The sequence below is a fragment of the Nicotiana tabacum genome, chromosome 18 (assembly GCF_000715075.1).
Source record: "Nicotiana tabacum cultivar K326 chromosome 18, ASM71507v2, whole genome shotgun sequence".
Classification (NCBI taxonomy): domain Eukaryota; kingdom Viridiplantae; phylum Streptophyta; class Magnoliopsida; order Solanales; family Solanaceae; genus Nicotiana; species Nicotiana tabacum.
Window position 1 is genome coordinate 159188604 of NC_134097.1, and position 20372 is coordinate 159208975.

Consider the following 20372-nt stretch of genomic DNA (forward strand, 5'->3'; position numbering starts at 1 on the left):
AGTATACCGCCATTGCTGAACCCATTGACCAGTTGTACGAAAGGCTCAAAGTTGCTGGTTATGTCACCCATATCCCTACTATAACCCCTGAGAACCCTTCTCAATGGGTTAAGCCAAACAAATCATGTGCATACCATTCCGGCATGAAAGGAAATACCATTTGTGATTTTTGACCCTCCTCAAGATTTTTTATATTTTAGCACGTAAATATTTCATTTAGGCCTAATATAGCTATTTCAACTCATTTTTACTCTTTTACTTTATTTTATTACAAGAAAACGAAAATTACAAAAAATAGATTCATTAATGTTTTGTAGTCATTTTTTTAGTCTTGAAAAATAATAAAAATAGTTTTGTTTTAACGACCAGTCTTATTTTAATGGTTATTTTACTTAAGTATGATTAATTAATAAATGAGATCGTATTTTTAGGCTCGTTCGCGGAGAAAGAATAAAATTTGGGCTCAAACGACCATTTTAAGCCTAATTATCGGACCTAGCCCATAATTTCCAAAGCCCATAACTCCAAGGACCATACCTCTTAACCTAAAACCCCTATAAAAATCTATCTAAACCTATACACAAGAGGGGGGGATCAGCTAAAAATACAAAGAAAAGACCTAGGGATCTAAATGAGACCTAGAGAAAAGAAGATCGATCAGCATCCTAACACGCCTAAATCTCCAGCCGTTTCCATCGCTTTTGAACAAAAAAGAACACCCCTTGAGCAAGAAGGAGAAGGGCCATCTCCTCCATCCCAAGAACCTTCAGCCATTAGAGTCCAAAAAGCTGTCCAAAATTATCCCAAGTATCATCTTCTTCCCTCTGTTTTTAGCCTTGTAAGAGCTCCAAAACACCACCTCAAATCACCCCTTAATCAACTCTGTTTTATGCTCAAAATAACTCCATCAAACCAACAAAAAAGAGCTCTAATACCCAGATAAAACCTCCCTTAAAACAGTCCACTCTTTCATATAACACAGCAGCAGTTTCGAGCTTCAATTCCGCCGAAGTCGCCGATATAATTTCGCGGTCGATAGGTGGTCCGTTCGTTGGTTTCGTTCCTAGTTTAAAGTTGTTATTCATTAGAGAAGCTGAGCAAGAGCTTTTGAGCTCAAAGAACGGACTAACACATTTACTCCACTGAAATCTATGTTAAGCTTCAAGTGATCAGTGACAATCTCCAAGCTGTATGAGGTAAACTAATGAGAGTATTATTTTTTTCATAATTTCATCTTTAACATCGTCAGTTCTTGCTTATACTTACTCAGATCTATGAATGACTGATTTTACTTTGTCAAATTTCATGTTTTTCTTTAGTCATTTTTTTAAGTGGTAGTTTAATATATTGTCCCATTTTAATTTACAGATTTCGTTTTTGTTGTGTTTGAGACTTTAGATATACAAAAATGTATCTTATCAATTGGATCAAATCTCGTATCGAGATATCACCTTCCTGATATTTCAGTATGGGATTAATATAAAAGTTTACTTGATATTACTACCAGGATGGTTAATATGGGAGTAATCTAACTGTAGTTAGACATGAATATATAAGATATATTTTTGTATAAGTGCTGATTATAAATAATTTTAATCATACATCTAAATGATATCAACTTTGTATAATGAAAAGCATTTAAGGTAAAATTGTGATCCAGTTGGCTAACTACCAAAATTTATACCGAAAAATGACATGTATCTAATTGTACCTGAAAGTTTGTTATATTTAATTGGAATTACCTAAACAAATAAGTGTTATAGTGAGCTCATAAAAGTTATAAAAAACGATGGGTTGGTCGTCAAATTTGCTCTGTATTTCGTTTTTTGATTAGTTGTTTTAATTAGTTTTTATTGTGATGTATGTAGTCTTGGTTCTTTAATAAATGCTTTTAATTGGGTAGATGAAAACTGGAGTTGTTTCTTTCTTGGCAAGGAATGAGAATGGGCTATAGGGTGGGTCTTGAACTATAAGAAATTTAGGCCAAGTAATAGATAGCTAGCCTATTTGCTCCCCAGTAATATCTTGTCCATAAATTTGGCATCACAACAATCTCAAAAGATCAGGAAAATAATCCAAATGCGCTAGTTTGCTTTAGGCGCGTTAATTAATTTGTCATAGCTACGGGTACGGTTCCCGTGACGTAGTTGTGACGCTTAATTTCCAAAACTCGGGTGCGCATTTATGTGACCCAAATCCAAATCTCAACAATGTTGGATAAAATGTGTCGGGGACCGCGGGTGCATTTATGTGACGTGGTTCAAGATGTATTTTAAATGACGTTGCAATCTTCCTTAAAAATAATTAAAAGCGGTTAATTAGTTAAAATTGTATCATAGGCTAAACATGTACTAAAATCAGATAATATGCCAATTATAACAATTGAGAGACCGTGCTAGAACCACGGAATCCGGGAATTCCTAACACCTTCTCCCGGGTTAATTGAATTCCTTACCCAGATTTCTGTGTTCGCGGACTGTAATACAAAGTCAATCTTTTCCTCGATTCGGGATTTAAAACCGGTGACTTAGGACACCATAAATTATCCCAAGTGGCGATTCTAAATTTAATAAATAAATAATCTCGTTTCGATTGTCACTTTAATTGGAAAAAACTCCCTTATATGCCCTTTTCGGGGTGTAGGAAAAAGGAGGTGTGATAGCTCTGGCGACTCTGCTGGGGAATAAACACCCAGAACTTCTGGTTCAGGGTTCAGAATTCGAGCTTGGAATAATTGTTATAGTTGGCTTTGTTTATTATCTGATTTTTACGTGTTTGGGCCTAATGTGCTAAGTGTTATTTTTTACCGCTTTGATACTATTTGAACTGTATATAAACTGTTACGAAACCCTTCTCTTCTCATCTTCGGGGATGTGCATGCTGGCGTGACTCCTCCTTCTGTTAGTGTCGTACCTTGAAATAAGAAAGAGGCTCGGACAAGTTACAAAGCCGGATGGCCTTTCGGTTCCCAGTACGTAGCCCCCTCCTCGGCTCGAGTTGTTCGCTCGGTTACACAAGTCTAGAATAATATACCCAGGTTTTTAGCTTAGAATAGCTCAGCCTCATGCTGGATCCCTAGTAGGAACGTTTGTTTGTATCATGTGCATTTGACTTTGGGGACTCAACACAGGGGTTGGGTCCATCTAGGACAGATGCACCCAAATTAAAAGACCATCCTGATACATCTTACGTGCTACTTGTGTATCTGTCTATTTCGGCTTGCATGTTGACTGGCTTCTAGAATAGAGAAAGAAAATGAAAAAAAATGAAAATCGAAAAAAAAAAAAGAGAAAAGAAAAGAGAGTGAGAGGTAGGTATTTGAATTACCGTGAAATTCTGTTGAAATTTTGAAAAAAAGAAAAGTCATTTCAAAATAAGTCATATTTTCTTTTGTTCCGTCAAAACTAGGCAAACTACGCTAGTCTGATTCTCACCGGGTGTGAGATACGTAGGCAAACCTCATCGGTTCCGGCCCATAATTTTTAAAAAATCCAAAAATATTTTTCTTTACTTCTTCTCTAGAAAAGTCTTTTTTTTGAGACCCCAATTTTCAAAAAAATCCAAAAATATTTTCCATTACTTGATTCTTTAGAAAGCCTTTCTTTTAGATCCTAATTGTCTTTTAAAAAAAATATACAAAAATATTTTCTTTTAGTTCCTTCCAAAAATCCAAAAATATTTTCATTCTTCTTTCAAAATTAAAAAGAAAATTCAAAATTCAAAAATATTTTCTTTTTTTTAGAAGCATTTCTTTCATAAATTCAAAATAAAATTCAAAAATATTTTCTTTCTTCTTTAGAAGTCTTTCGAAATTCCAGGAAAAAAAATTCAAAAAAAAAATCTTTTTTCTTTAGAAGTATTTCTTTGCAAAAATGCTGAAGAAAAATTAAAATCCAAAAATATTCCTTTTCTTCTTTATAAGTCTTTCTTTCGAAAAATAAAATAAAAAATTCAAAAAAAAAAGTTAGTTTATTTACTTTATTCATGATCTTCCCGAACTACACAAGATCTGATTCATGTTCCCACATGATATGTAGGAAACTCACATCAGGTTCGATCACTATTAAAAAGAAATGAAAAAAAAATGAAGAAACGAAAAAATATTGATAATAATAAGGACCGACTGAGTCCATTCTAACATGTTTTCTTTTGAATTGTGAAGAAAGTTGAGGTGGTCGGTTTGTGGTAAGATGGAAATAAAGATCCAAGGAAAAATGATAACTGACATCGAAGCTGCTACAAGTGCTCAAGAGACTCAGGGTCAGAGGGTTCAATAAGAGTCTACTGTATTTGAGAAAAATAGAATACCGAAACAGCAAATGACCGAAATGTGTCAAGCATGGGCTAGTGGTCAAGGACAGCCTCGTCATGAGTCATAATTTGCTACATAGCAAGAGCAATACCACTCTCCTGAGTACCACTCGTACTCGTTTGATCTGCCTACAAACATTGAGAAGCCTGCCCGAAAGATGGTACAGGAAGAAATGACCCAAAGAGTGAAAAGCTTAGAACAACGGTTGAAAAACATACAAGGGTTGGCCAGTCAAAAGAGTGTTGCCTTCAAAGATCTATGTATATTCCCCGATGTCCACTTGACGCCTGGTTTCAAGACTCCCAAATTTGAAAAGTATGATGGACATGGAGATCCCATAGCCCACCTGAAAAGGTATTGCAATCAACTGATAGGTGCGGGATGAAATGAAGAATTGTTGATGGCTTATTTTAGGGAAAGCCTTATGGGAGTAGCCTTTGAATGGTTTATGGATCAAGACACGTCTCGCTGGTATGTTTGGGATGACATGGCATAGGCTTTTGTCAAACAGTTCCAATACAACATTGACATTGCCCCAGACCGCAATTCCCTTTCAAACTTGAAGAAGAAACCAACTGAAAGTTTCAGGGAATATGCCATTAAATGGAGAGAGCAAGCAGCTAGAGTTAAGCCACCCATAGACAACCATAAGCTAATCACTGTCTTCCTTCACACTCAAGAGCCAGATTACTTTCAAAACATGATGTCCGCAGTTGGAAAATCCTTCTCGGAAGTAATCAAAATGGGAGAAAAGGTCTTAAGACAAGTAAAATTATAAGTCAAGTAGTTTTTAAAGCCGCAACTCAGGCTGTCCGGGTTGAATCTGATAATTTTAGCGACACAAATGAGAAGGTTGAAGAAATCATGATGACATCAGGGTCGAGAAGAGGTCCCAGGAGAACATCTCGAAGGTATGAGCAGCCTACTCAAGTTTCCCATGACTCCCCTGAGCAATATTATCCACCTCAGAACCCTCAATACTCTGTTGCTCCACCTCAGTATGTTGTCCAGCCACCAAAACACCCCAGAAGGTGAGCACGAGCATCACAAAATCTCCAATAGCCTCCACAAAATTTTCAGGTGACCTATAACCCACATCTAAGCCAGAGGTATAAAGGGGAACAAAGGTTGAAAGATAATTTTACACCAATAGGAGAGTCCTATGCAAGCTTATTTGAGAAGTTAAAACATTATGACATGATTGCACCTATTCCTCCAAATCATGTGGATCCACGTGCAAGAAGCTTTGACCCTTCTAAAAGGTGTGAATACCATTCCAATGCCCAGGGGCACAATGACGAAAGCTGTCGGGATTTGAAAAGAGAAATAGAAAGGATGATCCAGGAAAACCTGATTGTGATCCAAGACAATGACACCGAAAATGTCGCGCAAAATCCTTTACCTGCACATCATGATGCACACTTTGTGGGGATAATGCCTGGTGACATGGAGTATGAGAATCCTCTTAGGAACTTGCTAATTGAAGTTAATGATGTTGAAATTGGAGAAGGCTCTGCTGATTTTGATGAGCAAATTTGTGGCTAAATGTCAAGCCTAGCAATTGAAAAGTCATTCCCTTCTCACTAGGAAGGAATCTTGGTAGCATTGTTTTGATGTCTTTTCTATTATCTGGGTTATTTCAGGGTTGTGATCCAGATTTTATTTATTTTATTGAGTCAAACCCTTTTATCCCTCCATTCTGTTTGTGTGAGTCTTGTCTGTCTGTTCTGTTGCTATTTTCATTATTCGGGTTATTTTAGGGTTGTAACTCGTATTTTAGGTTGCTTGGTTAGTTGTAAACCCTTTCATCCTTTACTCAATAAAATACAGTTTGTCCTTTTGTGTCATTCTGTTCTTAGTTCTTTTCTCACTAGTTCTAATGACATGACATGCATGCGAAATTTTGGCCAGATCTTAGGAACTGATTTAATCTGGAAGCTGATAATTAAAAAAATACTTTTGAGGATGAATAGAGAGTTGGAATACTTTGGAACTAAGGTCGAGTAAAATTCACCTTCAAATCATTGTGAAGATCAGGCTTGAGGATGTTTAATCAATTGATGTTTGTTGGAAAGTTTGTCACTAAGGGATGAAAAAATGTCTTGTGACCACGGCACACCAAGGAGACAGACATGTTCGAAAATGCTGTGATCGCGAAAAGATACCATGTTTGATGTTCTTGAGGTTGGGAGGCCCTTTTTCTGCTACCCAAACACTTTATATCCTTTGCTACACCTTTTGAGCCTGTGTTATTTTTCTTTGACTACCCTCTTTTGGAATCAAGTTTAGAGTCAAAAAAAAGAAAAGAAAAGAAAAAATCCATGTCCCAAGAGTACAAACTAGGGCAGTTCTTAGAAAGCTCAGAAAAAAAAAAAGAATTATCAAAGATCCACGCCCTCAAAAATAGTAGCTGGGGCAAACAAAAAAAAAAGAAAAGGAAAAGGAAAAAAAAGAAAAAAAGAGAAATAGAAAGAAAAATGAAAAATAGTTTAGGTCAGATGTTTGAACTACGTTCGACCTGATTCCTTAAAAAATAAGGATACGTAGGCAGCCTCACGATTCGGTCCAACCAAATAAGAATTTAGAAGAAAAAGGAAAAAACTAGACAAAATAGAAAAATCCAAAAATCCCCAGCATCTGAAAGTGGGGCAAAGCTTTTATTTCATTTTTGAAAGAGTCGATTCTAAGAGTTGTAAGTCTACAACCCCTCATTTTGAGTTTATTTTGAGCCTTCATGCCGACCTTTCTTTCCAACCCTATCCAAAAACCTTCCAAATAAAGACCTCCCAATATGCCTTCAAGAATGACAAGAGAATCATGCAATGAGCAATGGTTGTCACATGACGTAGAACACCGTCGAGTTTCTCACAAAAAGAGAAAGAAAAAGAAAAGAGTCTTATTAGTGAAAACCCTCACGGGAACTGTAAGACGACAGTAAGCAGAGATGAATAAATGAGAGAGACTTGTTGGTGAAAACCCCTCGGGGCACCACTAGTCGAAAGTGAGTCGCGAAGCTGATGCAAAGAATTGGCACGAACAAGCCCGAATTCAAAGCTCATAAGAATGGTAAAAGGGAAGATTGGATTAGTTTAGTAGATCAGGCCGTTGAGTCCAAAATGCATGTCATGATCATTAAGTCTAGTTATTGAAAAAAAAAATCTTCCTTCTGTCCTTCCGATAGGGGCATTTCTTGTTAATATTTGTTTCTTTGCATCATTTGTGTCTTCCACTCTGAGTCAGTCCTTCTCAAAACAAGCAAGAAAAGATTTCAAAATCTGCTATCAGCTTTTCAATTGTACCAAGTAAGTTTGGCCATCAAACTTAGTTGTTAATGTCAACATGCCTTGAGGATTCATACAAAGGCTCCCCCAAAAGACTCTTGTCAGCCTGCTTGCCGCAAACAAAGATAACTTGTGATTCTCTCTGACAGACAAATTGCTCAAAGCAGGAAGTCATTCAAGATATCGAAAAGGGTCACCTAAGAAAAGATCTCTGGTTGGGATAAAGCTATTTGAGCTGCAAATACAAATGGTACTGATGTTAAACAATCAGAGTTGGTGCAGAACAAAGGTCTTTTGAGACCGACTTAAGCTGATTGAGCAGAAGCCAAGTTGCCCAAGACTCAAGGCCACAAACCGACCACCATTTTCAAAATTGACAAATTTTTCCTTGTATGAAACAAGAACAAAGCGGTGCAAGGAAAGTGATTCAAAAAGAGAAAAAAAAAGGAAAAAAACAACAACAACAAAAAAGAGAAGAAAAAGAAAAGACGAGAAGAGCCGACAAAGGGAAGTTTCTCAACCCTTTGTCTTTATTTGTCTTGCTAATTATGCATAAAATCTTGCCATTGATCTTCGCATTTTTCCTCCTAGGATAAAAGTCCTAGTCTGATAAATTTTCCTCCCAATATCTTAGTCTGATGAATCTTTCTCCTAAGATAACAAAAATAGACCTAGTCTGATGAATCTTCTCCTAGGATCAAAATCTTAGTCTGATGAATTTTTCTCCTAAGAGAAAAATACCTAGTCTGATGAACTTTCCCCTATGATCAAAATCTTAGTCTGATGAATTTTTCTCCTAAGATAAAAATACCTAGTCTGATGAACTTTCCCCTAGGATCAAAATCTTAGTCTGATGAATTTTTCTCCTAAGATAGAAAATCTAGTCTGATGAATTTTCTCCTAGGATAGAAATTTTAGTCTGATGAATCTTTCTCCTAAGATAACAAAAATAGACCTAGTCTGATGAATCTTCTCCTAGGATCAAAATCTTAGTCTGATGAATTTTTCTCCTAAGATAAAAACCTAGTCTGATGAATTTTCTCCTAGGATCAAATTCTTAGTCTGTTGAATCTTTCTCCTAAGATAACAAAAATAGACCTAGTTTGATGAATCTTCTCCTAGGATCAAAATCTTAGTCTGGTGAATTTTTCTCCTAAGATAAAAATACCTAGTCTGATAAATTTTCTCTTAGGATCAAATTCTTAGTCTGATGAATCATTCTCATAAGATACCAAAAAAAAGGGGACCTAGTATGATGAATTTTCTCCTAGGATAAACATCTTAGTTTTGATGAATCTTTCTCCTAAGATAGAAAACCTAGTCTGACAAATTTTCTCCTAGGATAATTTGAAAAAGAGGAAGTCTAGATTTGAAAAAAAAAAGGGTCAATTTTTAGTTTTCTTAAGTTATCAATGTTTAGTTTTCTTGAAATCAGGGGTCCCGCCTGGAGAATAGGGTCAGTCTTTACTTTAGTCAAGCTTAGTTTATAGTATTCCTAGTCTATTCTTTAGTTTACTCTCATCATTGCATCAATAGTACAAGTGGTTTACAATTTTGCTAACAACTCACAAATCTTCCTAGTGCAAACTAGGGCAGAAAAAATTTATTTTGTTTTGTCTGTTTTGTTGTAATCAGGCGCCCACCTAGAGAAAAAGGGAAGACAACTCAAGTTTCTAGAGAAATCAGTGTAGAGGGAAGACAACTCAAGTTTCAAGGGAAAGCAGTTTCGAAAGAAGACAATTCAAGTTTCAAGGAAAAATGGTTCAAGGTGCAAGGGAAAACAGTGTCAAGTAACAAGAGAAGACGGTTCAAGTTCAGCAATCAGGCGCCCACCTGGAAAAAAAGAGGAATTCAATTCAGAATGCAATTCAGGTCAGCAACAAAAGAAGCTCGCGTCAAGAATGCGAGTCAGCAGTCCAAGATGATCAACATAAATTAGTCACAATCTAGAATAAAAAGAAAAAAAACAAAAAGAAAGACAAGAAGTGAATCCAAATGCAGAAGTTAATAAAAGATGTGAGCTGCTCAAGACAGGGATGAGGTCACAAGCTCTGCATGTCCCGTTTTGGTCTGAAAAGCTGAAGAAGAACGAACTAGCACCTGCAACTAGCAAGCGTCAAGGCTTAAATCTAAAGTCTGCATGAAGAACCACTCAAAACTCAAGATCAAGCTTCAGAAGACTTATAGATAGGAATCTTGTAACTCGTAGTTGGTAGGCTTAGCTAGTCTTTTTCATGTTTTGATTTTTGATTTAATAACAGGACTGCGAACCGGAACCTCGGCAGAACGCACCTCGACCGGCTCCCTACCTCGGTATACTCCATCATCTCCCTAACCTCTGAACTACACGTGGTGTGATTCCTTTATAGCCAAGGATATGTAGGCAGCTCAGATACCAGAGCTCGATCACCTTCCCATAGTTTTAGTCTCTCCAAATAAGGGTCGGGTAAAAAAAACCTGTCTAGTCGTTCTTTGTCTGAAAACTCTTCGCGTTTCCAGTCAAAGAGGGGTAGATGTAGACATGTGATTTTTAACCCTCCCCAAGATTTTTCATATTTTAGCACGTAAATATTTAATTTAGGCCTAATATAGATATTTTAACTCATTTTTACTCTTTTACTTTATTTTATTACAAGAAAACAAAAATTACAAAAAAATAGGTTCATTAATGTTTTGTAGTCATTTTTTTAGTCTTGAAAAATACCAAAAATAGTTTTGTTTTAATGGCCAGTCTTATTTTAATGGTTATTTTACTTAAGTATGATTAATTAATAAATGATATCGTATTTTTAGGCTCGTTCGCGGAGAAAGAATAAAATTTGGGCTCAAACGACCATTTTTAAGCCTAATTACCGGACCTAGCCCATAATTTCTAAAGCCCATAACTCCTAGGCCCATACCCCTTAACCTAAAAAACCCTATTAAACTAATCTAAACTTATACACAAGAGGGGGGGGGGGGGGTCAGCTAAAATACAAAGAAAAGACCTAAGGATCTAAATGAGACCTAAAGAAAGAAGATCGATCAACATCCTAACATGCCTAAATCTCCAGCCGTTTCCATCGCTTTTGAACAAAAAAGAACACCCCTTGAGCAAGAAGGAGAAGGACCATCTCCTCCATCCCAAGAACCTTCAGCCATTAGAGTCCAAACAGCTGTCCAAAATTATCCCAAGTATCATCTTCTTCCCTCTGTTTTTAGCCTTGTAAGAGCTCCAAAACACCACCTCAAATCACCCCTTAATCAGCTCTGCTTTATGCTCAAAATAACTCCATCAAACCAGCAAAAAAGAGCTCTAATACCCAGATAAAACCTCCCTTAAAACAGTCCACTCTTTCATATAACACAACAGCAGTTTCGAGCTTCAATTCCGCCGAAGTCGCCGATATAATTTTGCGGTCGATAGGTGGTCCGTTCGTTGGTTCCGTTCCTAGTTTAAAGTTGTTATTCATTAGAGCAGCTGAGCAAGAGCTTTTGAGCTCAAAGAACGGACTAACACATTTACTCCATTGAAATCTATGTTAAGCTTCAAGTGATCAGTGACAATCTCCAAGCTGTATGAGGTAAACTAATGAGAGTATTATTTTTTTTATAATTTCATCTTTAACATCGTCAGTTCTTGCTTATACTTACTCAGATCTATGAATGACTGATTTTACTTTGTCAAATTTCATGTTTTTCTTTAGTCATTTTTTTAAGTGGTAGTTTAATATATTGCCCCATTTTAATTTACAGATTTCGTTCTTGTTGTGTTTGAGACTTTAGATATAAAAAAATGTATCTTATCAATTGGATCAAATCTCGTATCGAGATATCACCTTCCTGATATTTCAGTATGGGATTAATATAAAAGTTTCCTTGATATTACCACCAGGATGGTTAATATAGGAGTAATCTAACTGTAATTAGACATGAATATATAAGATACATTTTTGTATAAGTGCTGATTATAAATAATTTTAATCATACATCTAAATGATATCAACTTTGTATAATGAAAAGTATTTAAGGTAAAATTGTGATCCAATTGGCTAACTGCCAAAATTTATACCGAAAAATGACATGTATCTAATTGTACCTGAAAGTTTGTTATATTTAATTGGAATTACCTAAACAAATAAGTGTTATAGTGAGCTCATAAAAGTTATAAAAACGATGGGTTGGTCGTCAAATTTGCTCTGTATTTCATTTTTTGATTAGTTGTTTTAATTAGTTTTTATTGTGATATATGTAGTCTTGGTTCTTGAATAAATGTTTTTAATTGGGTAGATGAAAACTGGAGTTGTTTCTTTCTTGGCAAGGAATGAGAATGGGCTATAGGGTGGGTCTTGAACTATAAGAAATTTAGGCCAAGTAATAGATAGCTAGCCTATTTGCTCCCCAGTAATATCTTGTCCATAAATTTGGCATCACAACAATCTCAAAAGATCAGGAAAATAATCCAAATGCGCTAGTTTGCTTTAGGCGCATTAATTAATTTATCATAGCTACGGGTACGGTTCCCGTGACGTAGTTGTGACGCTTAATTTCCAAAACTCGGGTGCGCATTTATGTGACCCAAATCCAAATCTCAATAATGTTGGATAAAATGTGTCGGGGACCGCGGGTGCATTTATGTGACGTGGTTCAAGACTTATTTTAAATGACGCTGCAATCTTCCTTAAAAATGATTAAAAGCGGTTAATTAGTTAAAATTGTATCATAGGCTAAACATGTACTAAAATCAGATAATAGGCCAATTATAACAGTTGAGCGACCGTGCTATAACCACGGAATCCGAGAATGCCTAACACCTTCTCCTAAGTTAACAGAATTCCTTACTCGGATTTCTGTGTTCGTGGACTGTAATACAGAGTCAATATTTTCCTCGATTCAGGATTTAAAACTGGTGACTTGGGACACCATAAATTATCCCAAGTGGAGACTCTGAATTTAATAAATAAATAATCCCGTTTCGATTGTCACTTTAATTGGAAAAAACTCCCTTATATGCCCCTTTCGGGGTGTAGGAAAAAGAGGTGTGACACCATTGATGAATGCCGTTCTCTAAAAGATAAGATACAGACCTTTATTGATAACAAGATTATCGTGACGAAAGAGCCTACTCTGAATGTTCGCAATAACCCTCTACTAGACCACAAGGGTGGAGGTGTTCACATAATTGAAATAGAGAATGATTGGGACCCCAAGGGATCGATTGGGTTGATCACAAAAGGTGATGATCCAAAGAAACCAATAGTTACACTTAATCCAATTAGAGTCCAGATTCAGCCATCTGAGGACACTGAGGTAAACATGTCTGTGCCACTTGAGTTCGAAGCAACTGCAAAGACACCAACACCAATCGAGATCGAATTCATGACTCCAACAAATGCACCTCCACCATTTGAAGTTGCAGTTTTACCTCCCAAAGCACATGCTCCGTTCGGAGTGGAGATGTCCACGCCGATCCCAGTGGCGTTGTCGGCCGTAACACCATTCTATACCAAGGCTATACCATGAGACTATACATCTGAGGCAAGGAGGAAGGGCAAGGTTAGGTTCGAGGAAACTGTTGCCGCACAGGATATGACAAGGAACGGCAGGGTCTATACCCTAAAACACCTAGCTGAGTCAAGCAAGCAGGCCTTCAATCGGCCACCCATCATTGAGACAGGTCCAGACAATCTTTGGAGAAAGATATAGGCCAAAGAATACTCGGTCATCGACCAGTTGAACAAAACACTGGCGCAAATCTCCATACTTGCTTTGCTACAAAATTCTAAGGCACACAAGAATGCCTTGATAAAAGTGCTGAGTGAGGCATATGTACCAGGCAACATCACCGGAGGAGAAATGGAAAACATAGTAGGGCAAGTATTGGAAAGTCACAAGATCACTTTTGATGAAGATGAGCTGCCACCAGAAGGGTTGAGTCACAATAAGGCGCTGCACATCACCGTACAATGCGAAGATTATTTTATCACTAGAGTTCTGATTGATGGAGGGTCCAGCCTCAACATTTGTCCGTTGGTAACACTCAGTACATTGGGAAAGGGGCTGCACGAGATAAAGGACGGAGCCATCAACGTGAAAGCTTTCGACGGTTCCCAAAGGTCCACCATCAGGGAGATTAGTCTGTGTTTTCAAATGGGGCCAACTTGGTTCGATGTTGATTTTCAAGTGATAGACGTGCCGACATTTTACAATTTGTTGTTGGGACAATCGTGGATTCATGTCGTTGGGGCCGTAGCATCAACACTACATCAGGCGGTGAAATTTGAGTGGAACCACCAAGAGGTGATCATTCACAGCGATGGTAGCAATCCCATATACAGTCGCCAGACCATCCCAGCAATCGGAGGCAGTAGAAAGATAGGCGAGGAGACCTATCACCATATCGAGCGAGTCAACATCGTCGACAAGGACAAATGGTGGGACAATAAAATTGAAAGCATATTGAACTGGAGCGGATACGAATCTGGCAAGGGGCTTGGCAAGAACCTCCAAGGAATTGCTAAGCCTATCACACTAAAGAAACATGTCACCACCTTCAGTCTGGGATATGAGTATACTTGGGAAGAATTTAACAACTAGTCGCCACCATGGTGCGGTCCTTACTATCCGCTAGAGTAGCCAATACCACATTTGGAGCAGACTTTCCAGCCAGTCGATGTTATCTTTGGGTCAGAAGAATAGGAAACACTGGCATCAGTAAAGAATTTGTTCCTAGAAGATAATGACATGGATTGTTGTGTCATCCTCAAGGAGGAGGGGGAGGAAGGCCCTTCCATACGGGCAGTAAGCAGAGGAGCATGCCTCAATAACTGGATCATCAGAACCACTAGAGCCCGGAAAGCCTCGGGGTAGCGAGGTTGAACAAGCGTCATGCACTATCTTTTATTTTTACTAATTGACTTTCCTTTTGCATTTTAAAATTTCGCAATAAGACCTTCAATGTTCAAAACAGTTATGGAATTTATCAAAGAATTTCGATTTTCCCTATAAATCCTACTCTTATTATTTCTCTCTCATTACTTTACTTATACATCATTACTATTACTTATCTTGATGAACCAATGACTGTGATATACAACGAGACAACACAATAAACGGACATAGATTTAGAGGAAGACGACATACCGAAAGAGATTGTTAAAGAAGTCGAGAATTTTGAGAACAGACCTAAGTCCAACCTGTTACAAGGAGATGTACTGTTACAAGATGATGTCGTTTGGCCTGAAGAATGCAGGGGCCACCTACATGAGGGCCATGACCACCATTTTCCACGATATGATACACAAGGAGATCGAAGTATATATAGACTATGTTATCATCAAGTCCACGAAAGCCACTGATCGCATGGAAGATTTGAGGAAGTTCTTCAGTAGACTAAGAAGGTACAACCTAAAAATGAATCCCGCGAAGTGTGCATTTGGGGTTCTTGCCGGAAAACTACTTGGGTTCATTGTAAGTCACCAAGGAATAGAACTGGATCCATAAAAGGTCAAAGCTATTCAAGAGTTGCCACCGCCAAAGAACAAAAAGGACGTAATGAGTTTCTTGGGGAGACTTAACTATATCAGGCGATTCATAGCACAATCTACAGTTATCTGTGAGCCGATCGTTAAGATGTTGAAGAAGGATGCCGCTACCAAATGGAATGATGAGTGCCAAAGGGCCTTCGACAGAATCAAGGAGTACTTATCAACACCACCAGTTTTGGTCCCGCTCGAGCCAGGTAGACCTCTATTACTCTACCTCGCAGTATTGGATGGAGCATTCGGTTGTGTTCTGGGGCAACATGATGAAACGGGGAGGAAGGAGCAGGCCATCTATTACCTCAGTAAGAAGTTCACCCTATATGAGGCCCGGAATTCTCTGTTAGAGCGCACATGTTGTGCTTTGACTTGGGTAGCTCAGAAGCTTCTGTGCCTACACTACATATCTCATATAAAGGATGGATCCTTTGAAGTACATCTTTCAGAAGCCCATGCCCACTGGCAAGCTAGCCAAGTGGAAAATCCTGTTGAGTGAATTTGACATTGTCTACGTGACTTAGAAGGCGATAAAAAGATAGGCACTAGCAGATCACCTCGCTGAAAATCCCGTGGACGAAGAATACGAACCCCTGAAAATGTATTTTCCCGACGAAGAGATATTATTCATAAGAGAGGACATTGTAGAATCCTATGATGGTTGGAGGATGTTTTTCGATGGAGTAGCAAATTTCAAAGGAGTTGGCATAGGAGCAGTCCTGGTATCAAAAACCGGTTAGCATTATCCGGTCTCTTCCAAACTCATATTCCCGTGTATCAACAACATGGTCGAATACGAAGCCTGCATCTTAGGGCTCAAGATGGCTATTGACATGAACAGTCAAGAGTTGCTAGTGATTGGGGATTCAGATTTGCTTATACATCAGGTTCGAGAAGAATGGGCAACCAAGAACTCCAAAATACTCCCTTATATGCATCATGTACAGGAGTTGAGAAAGAGGTTCACAAAGACGGAGTTCCAGCATGTCCCCAGAGTCCAGAATGAGTTCACCGATGCATTGGCTACCTATCATCCATGATACAACATCCAGACAAGAACTTCATTGATCTCATTCCAGTAAAGGTCCATGATCAACCAACCTACTATGCTCATGTCGAAAAAGAAGCAGACAGAAAGCCTTGGTTTCATGATATCAAGGAATACTTTCCAAAAGGAGAATACCCAGAGCTCGCAAATCCTACTCAGAAACGCACACTTCGGAGGTTGTCCAACAATTTCTTTCACAGTGGAGGAATCCTGTATAGGAGGACTACGGATTTGGGATTACTGAGGTGTGTCGACGCAAAAGAAGCATCTACACTACTAGAAGAAATCCATGCTGGGACCTGCGGTCCTCATATGAACAGTTTTGTCTTAGCCAAAAAGATACTCCGGGCTGGTTATTTTTGGATGACTATGGAAACGGACTGCATCCAGTATGTCCGAAAGTGCCACCGCTGTCAGATACATGCAGACATGATAAAGGTGCCTCTAAATGTGCTTAATGCAACAAGCTCGCCATGGTCGTTCGCCGCTTGGGGAATGGATGTCATCGGACCAATCGAACCTGCCGCATCAAACGGGCACAGGTTCATCCTTGTAGGAATTGATTGTTTCACCAAATGGGTTGAAGTAGCATCTTACAAAGCAGTGACTAAGAAATTCGTGGTAGACTTTGTACGCGATCGTATAGTTTGTCGATTCGGGATCCCAGATCAATCATCACTGATAATGGTTCCAATCTTAACAGTGACCTGATGAAAGCCATGTGTGAAACTTAAAGATCAAACAAAAGAATTCTACAGCCAACAGACCTCAGATGAACGGATCCGTAGAGGCCGCCAACAAGAATATCAAGAAGATATTAAGGAAAATGATAGAGAAGCATAAGCAGTGGCACGAGAAGGTATCATTTGCTTTATTGGGGTACCGCACCATAGTCTGCACATCAACTGGGTCAACCCCCTACATGCTAGTATATGGTACAGAAGCGGTCATTCCCGCCGAAGTAGAAATCCCTTCCTTGAGGATCATATAAGAAGCAGAACTCGATGATGTAGAGTGGGTGAAGAGTTGTTATGAGCCACTGGCTCTTATATATGGAAAAAGAATGAACGCAGTTTGCCATGGTCAACTTTATCAGAACAGAATGTCCAGAGCCTTCAACAAAAGAGTCAAGCCAAGACAATTCACACCAGGGCAGCTGGTATTAAAGAAGATTTTTCCGCATCATGATGAAGCCAATGGGAAATTCTCTCCCAACTGGCAGGGTTCGTACATGGTTCACCGGGTTCTAACATGAGGAGCCCTCATACTTGCAGAAATGGACGGAGAAGTTTGGCCAAAGCCCATTAATTCAGATGCAGTCAAGCGATACTATGTGTAATCTTTATGTTTTCCTTCATGATGTAATTTTAACTACGCCTGACTTGATTCCCGTTTAAAAGGGGATACATAGGCAGCCCTATGGATTCGGTCACAAGTTAGTCACAATTCAACAAAACTTCTATTTTCCCCGCAATTGGAAATTGGGGCAGAATTTTGAGGAGGACCCTCAAAATTCCGAAGTTAATTTTAGCCAGTCACCGCAAGCAGCCGTCAGAAGCAGCAGCCCAGTAAATTGGGGTAGAATTTTGAGGAGGACCCTTAAAATTCCGGAGCAAGAGAAGTTGCAATGTCTTGAACCACGTCGCAGTCATCGGTTCATCTAAAGAAAACTATTCTCGATTATGTATTTATGTTATATTTTTACTAAATCATGCATGTCTGTTACCGAAATTGCTTTGTGTAGCAACGCTTACCCCAATGGTACACACAGTATCATCGAAACAGAGCCAAACAGAGCCAGCGGGGATACGAACTAACCTCCCCCTTTACAAAACTCACGACTTTTCTTTAGATGCAGGCACTTGAGTTGCAAAATCATCAAATATACTATACGCTCACTCATAAAATTCAGGAATACAACTCTCCGAACTGTTGCACTTGCTCGCAACTATTATCCGCACACAACAGTGTCCCCAGCAGGCACAATATCCCTAGCAATCACGATAGCACAATCCGCTATCAGCTAAGAAAACTCTATTGTCGTTTGCTCTTTTTACTTCCCACATAAGGCTACCATTATGCCTTCCGAGGTTAAGCTCTACCTCCATCTGCATTTTCTTGCACTGCATAAGGCTACCATTTTGCCTTTCGAGGTTAAGCCCTACCTCTATCTGCATTTTCTTGAATCGCATAAGGCTACCATTCTGCCTTCCGAAACTAAGCTTTGTCTCCATCTGCATTCTCTACATTGCATAAGGCTACTATTCTGCCTTCCGAGACTAAGCTCTTTCTCCATCTACATTCCATGCATTGTATAAGGCTACCATTCTGCCTTACGATTTTAAGCTCTACCTCCATCTGTATGGCTGAAATATCGCCACTTTATTTACATTCTACATCGGCTGAAAGATCGCCACTTCATTTACATCTTGCATCGGCTTAAAGATCGCCACTTTATTTACATCTTGCATCGGTTGAAAGATCGCCACTTCATTTACATCTTTCATCGGCAGAAAAATTGCCACCTTCTGCATCTCATGGGCTAAAAGATCGCCAATCTATCCAAAGGCATCATTGTTTGGAGGCACCATTTTCATAGCCCGATAACACCATATCAGGGCCTGAGGACCCCTTTTATTCTTTTGCATATCATTATTCAAAGGCGTCATAGTTCGGAGGCATCATTCTCATAGCCCGAGAGCATCATTTTATGGCCTGTGAATCCCTTATTATACGCTTCATGGACCAGGACGTCATGGTCTAATGACATCATCCTCATCGTCCGATGACAACTCTTATGGTCCAACGGTAATTTGCATCATGTTTAATTTTACGCACAATATATGCTCGTATTGCTTACTTGCAGGTAAACCAGTGAGCAACAAACAACCCAGCAGGAGCGATCCCGCTCCAGTTCCCGCAGCCCTTGCATGTTTCAAGATATTCACCCCAAACTGAATATTGCATCCGTTCTTGAAAGTCTCCATCGGCCTACTCCTCCGATGGGTCCTGAACTACATATGGCCTGATTCCTATAAAACCTCGGATATGTAGGCAGATCAAATACTAGAGTACGGCCTAAGTCTCCTCGAACCCTTTCGTTCGGTTAAAATTGGCCATCATATCTTTACCCGACAACTCTTTCATCCTTCCCGGGTAAAGAGAGACAGTTGTTGATACCCAATTTTTCCCCGTGTATTTTTATATTTAAAAGGCCTTTCAAATAGCATGTATATGCATATATAAGTATAACCAAGGCTACATTATTTTTCTTATTTTTTTAAAGATTTTTAAATCAATTTACTGCCCTATTTTATCAAGAAAAACCCAATAATTATCCCCAAAATTATCATCTTGGTGATTCATTTATTGTATTCTCATATTTTTACCAAAATATAACTAAGATATTTTTTTTACACATTTATTTGGTATTTTAAGGATAAAATTGCATAATTGCAATATTAGCCTCTTTTATGATTTGATTGCATTTATACTTATAAAATTAAGTCCAGTATTTTTAAATTGATAATTATATGTTATAAATCATTTTAGTACATTCAATTTATTTCCAGGATTTAATTTACTATTTTTATAAAAATTAAAAGCGAAAAATGGGTATTTAAAATCTAGCTAGATTTCATTTTGATTGTAGCCTAAATTCTACCCCAATTAAATCCAATTGAACCCCAGCCCAATTCCAAAAATTACCCGCCCCTGACCCAACTAAATCCAACCCGTCCGGCTCCCCATTTAATCCAGGTCGTTGATCAAAATGATCAACGACCACATTCTCTCCTTTCCTTTTTTAATTCACCAAGCCCACTAGCCCTAAGTCATTTTCACCTACCCGCCGCCTCTGAAACCCTTCACTCTCTCGAGTCCTCTCAGAACCCTAGCCGAGTCTTATCGCTTCCACCCTGAAAGCCACCGGAATCCATGGCTTCCAGGGCTATGGGAGTCTTATACCTACCTCATGTTGCTCTTATACACCTGATCTCTGAAGATTCAAGGCCTGACCATGAAGGTTTTTACCCACACCTCGTTCGATTCAAGTTCCACGGCCATCTCCGGCCTTGCTCTAGCGTACCATGGTTGATTGAGCCTGATCCTGACCTCTCCGACTCAGATCAGTGACTTTTCAAAGCCTTTCTCATTTCTAGGGTTCTTCTAAAACCCTAACCCTTCGAGGTTTTTCCGATTCCCTTAGATCTGTT

General features: G+C 38.6%; 1 long non-coding RNA gene across 2 annotated transcripts in view; it reads left to right on the forward strand.

Moving 5' to 3' along the window:
- The first annotated feature begins 586 nt into the window (after positions 1–586).
- Positions 587–20372, forward strand: part of LOC142173012 (uncharacterized) — a 53466-nt gene continuing 33680 nt past the window's right edge. The window contains exons 1-2 of one of the 2 annotated variants that reach the window (XR_012702438.1): positions 587–1196; positions 9229–11156. This is a non-coding gene — a long non-coding RNA (uncharacterized LOC142173012). Of the gene's footprint in view, positions 1197–9228; positions 11260–20372 lie in introns of those variants that run through there. The other variant, XR_012702437.1, reaches the window with a different exon arrangement.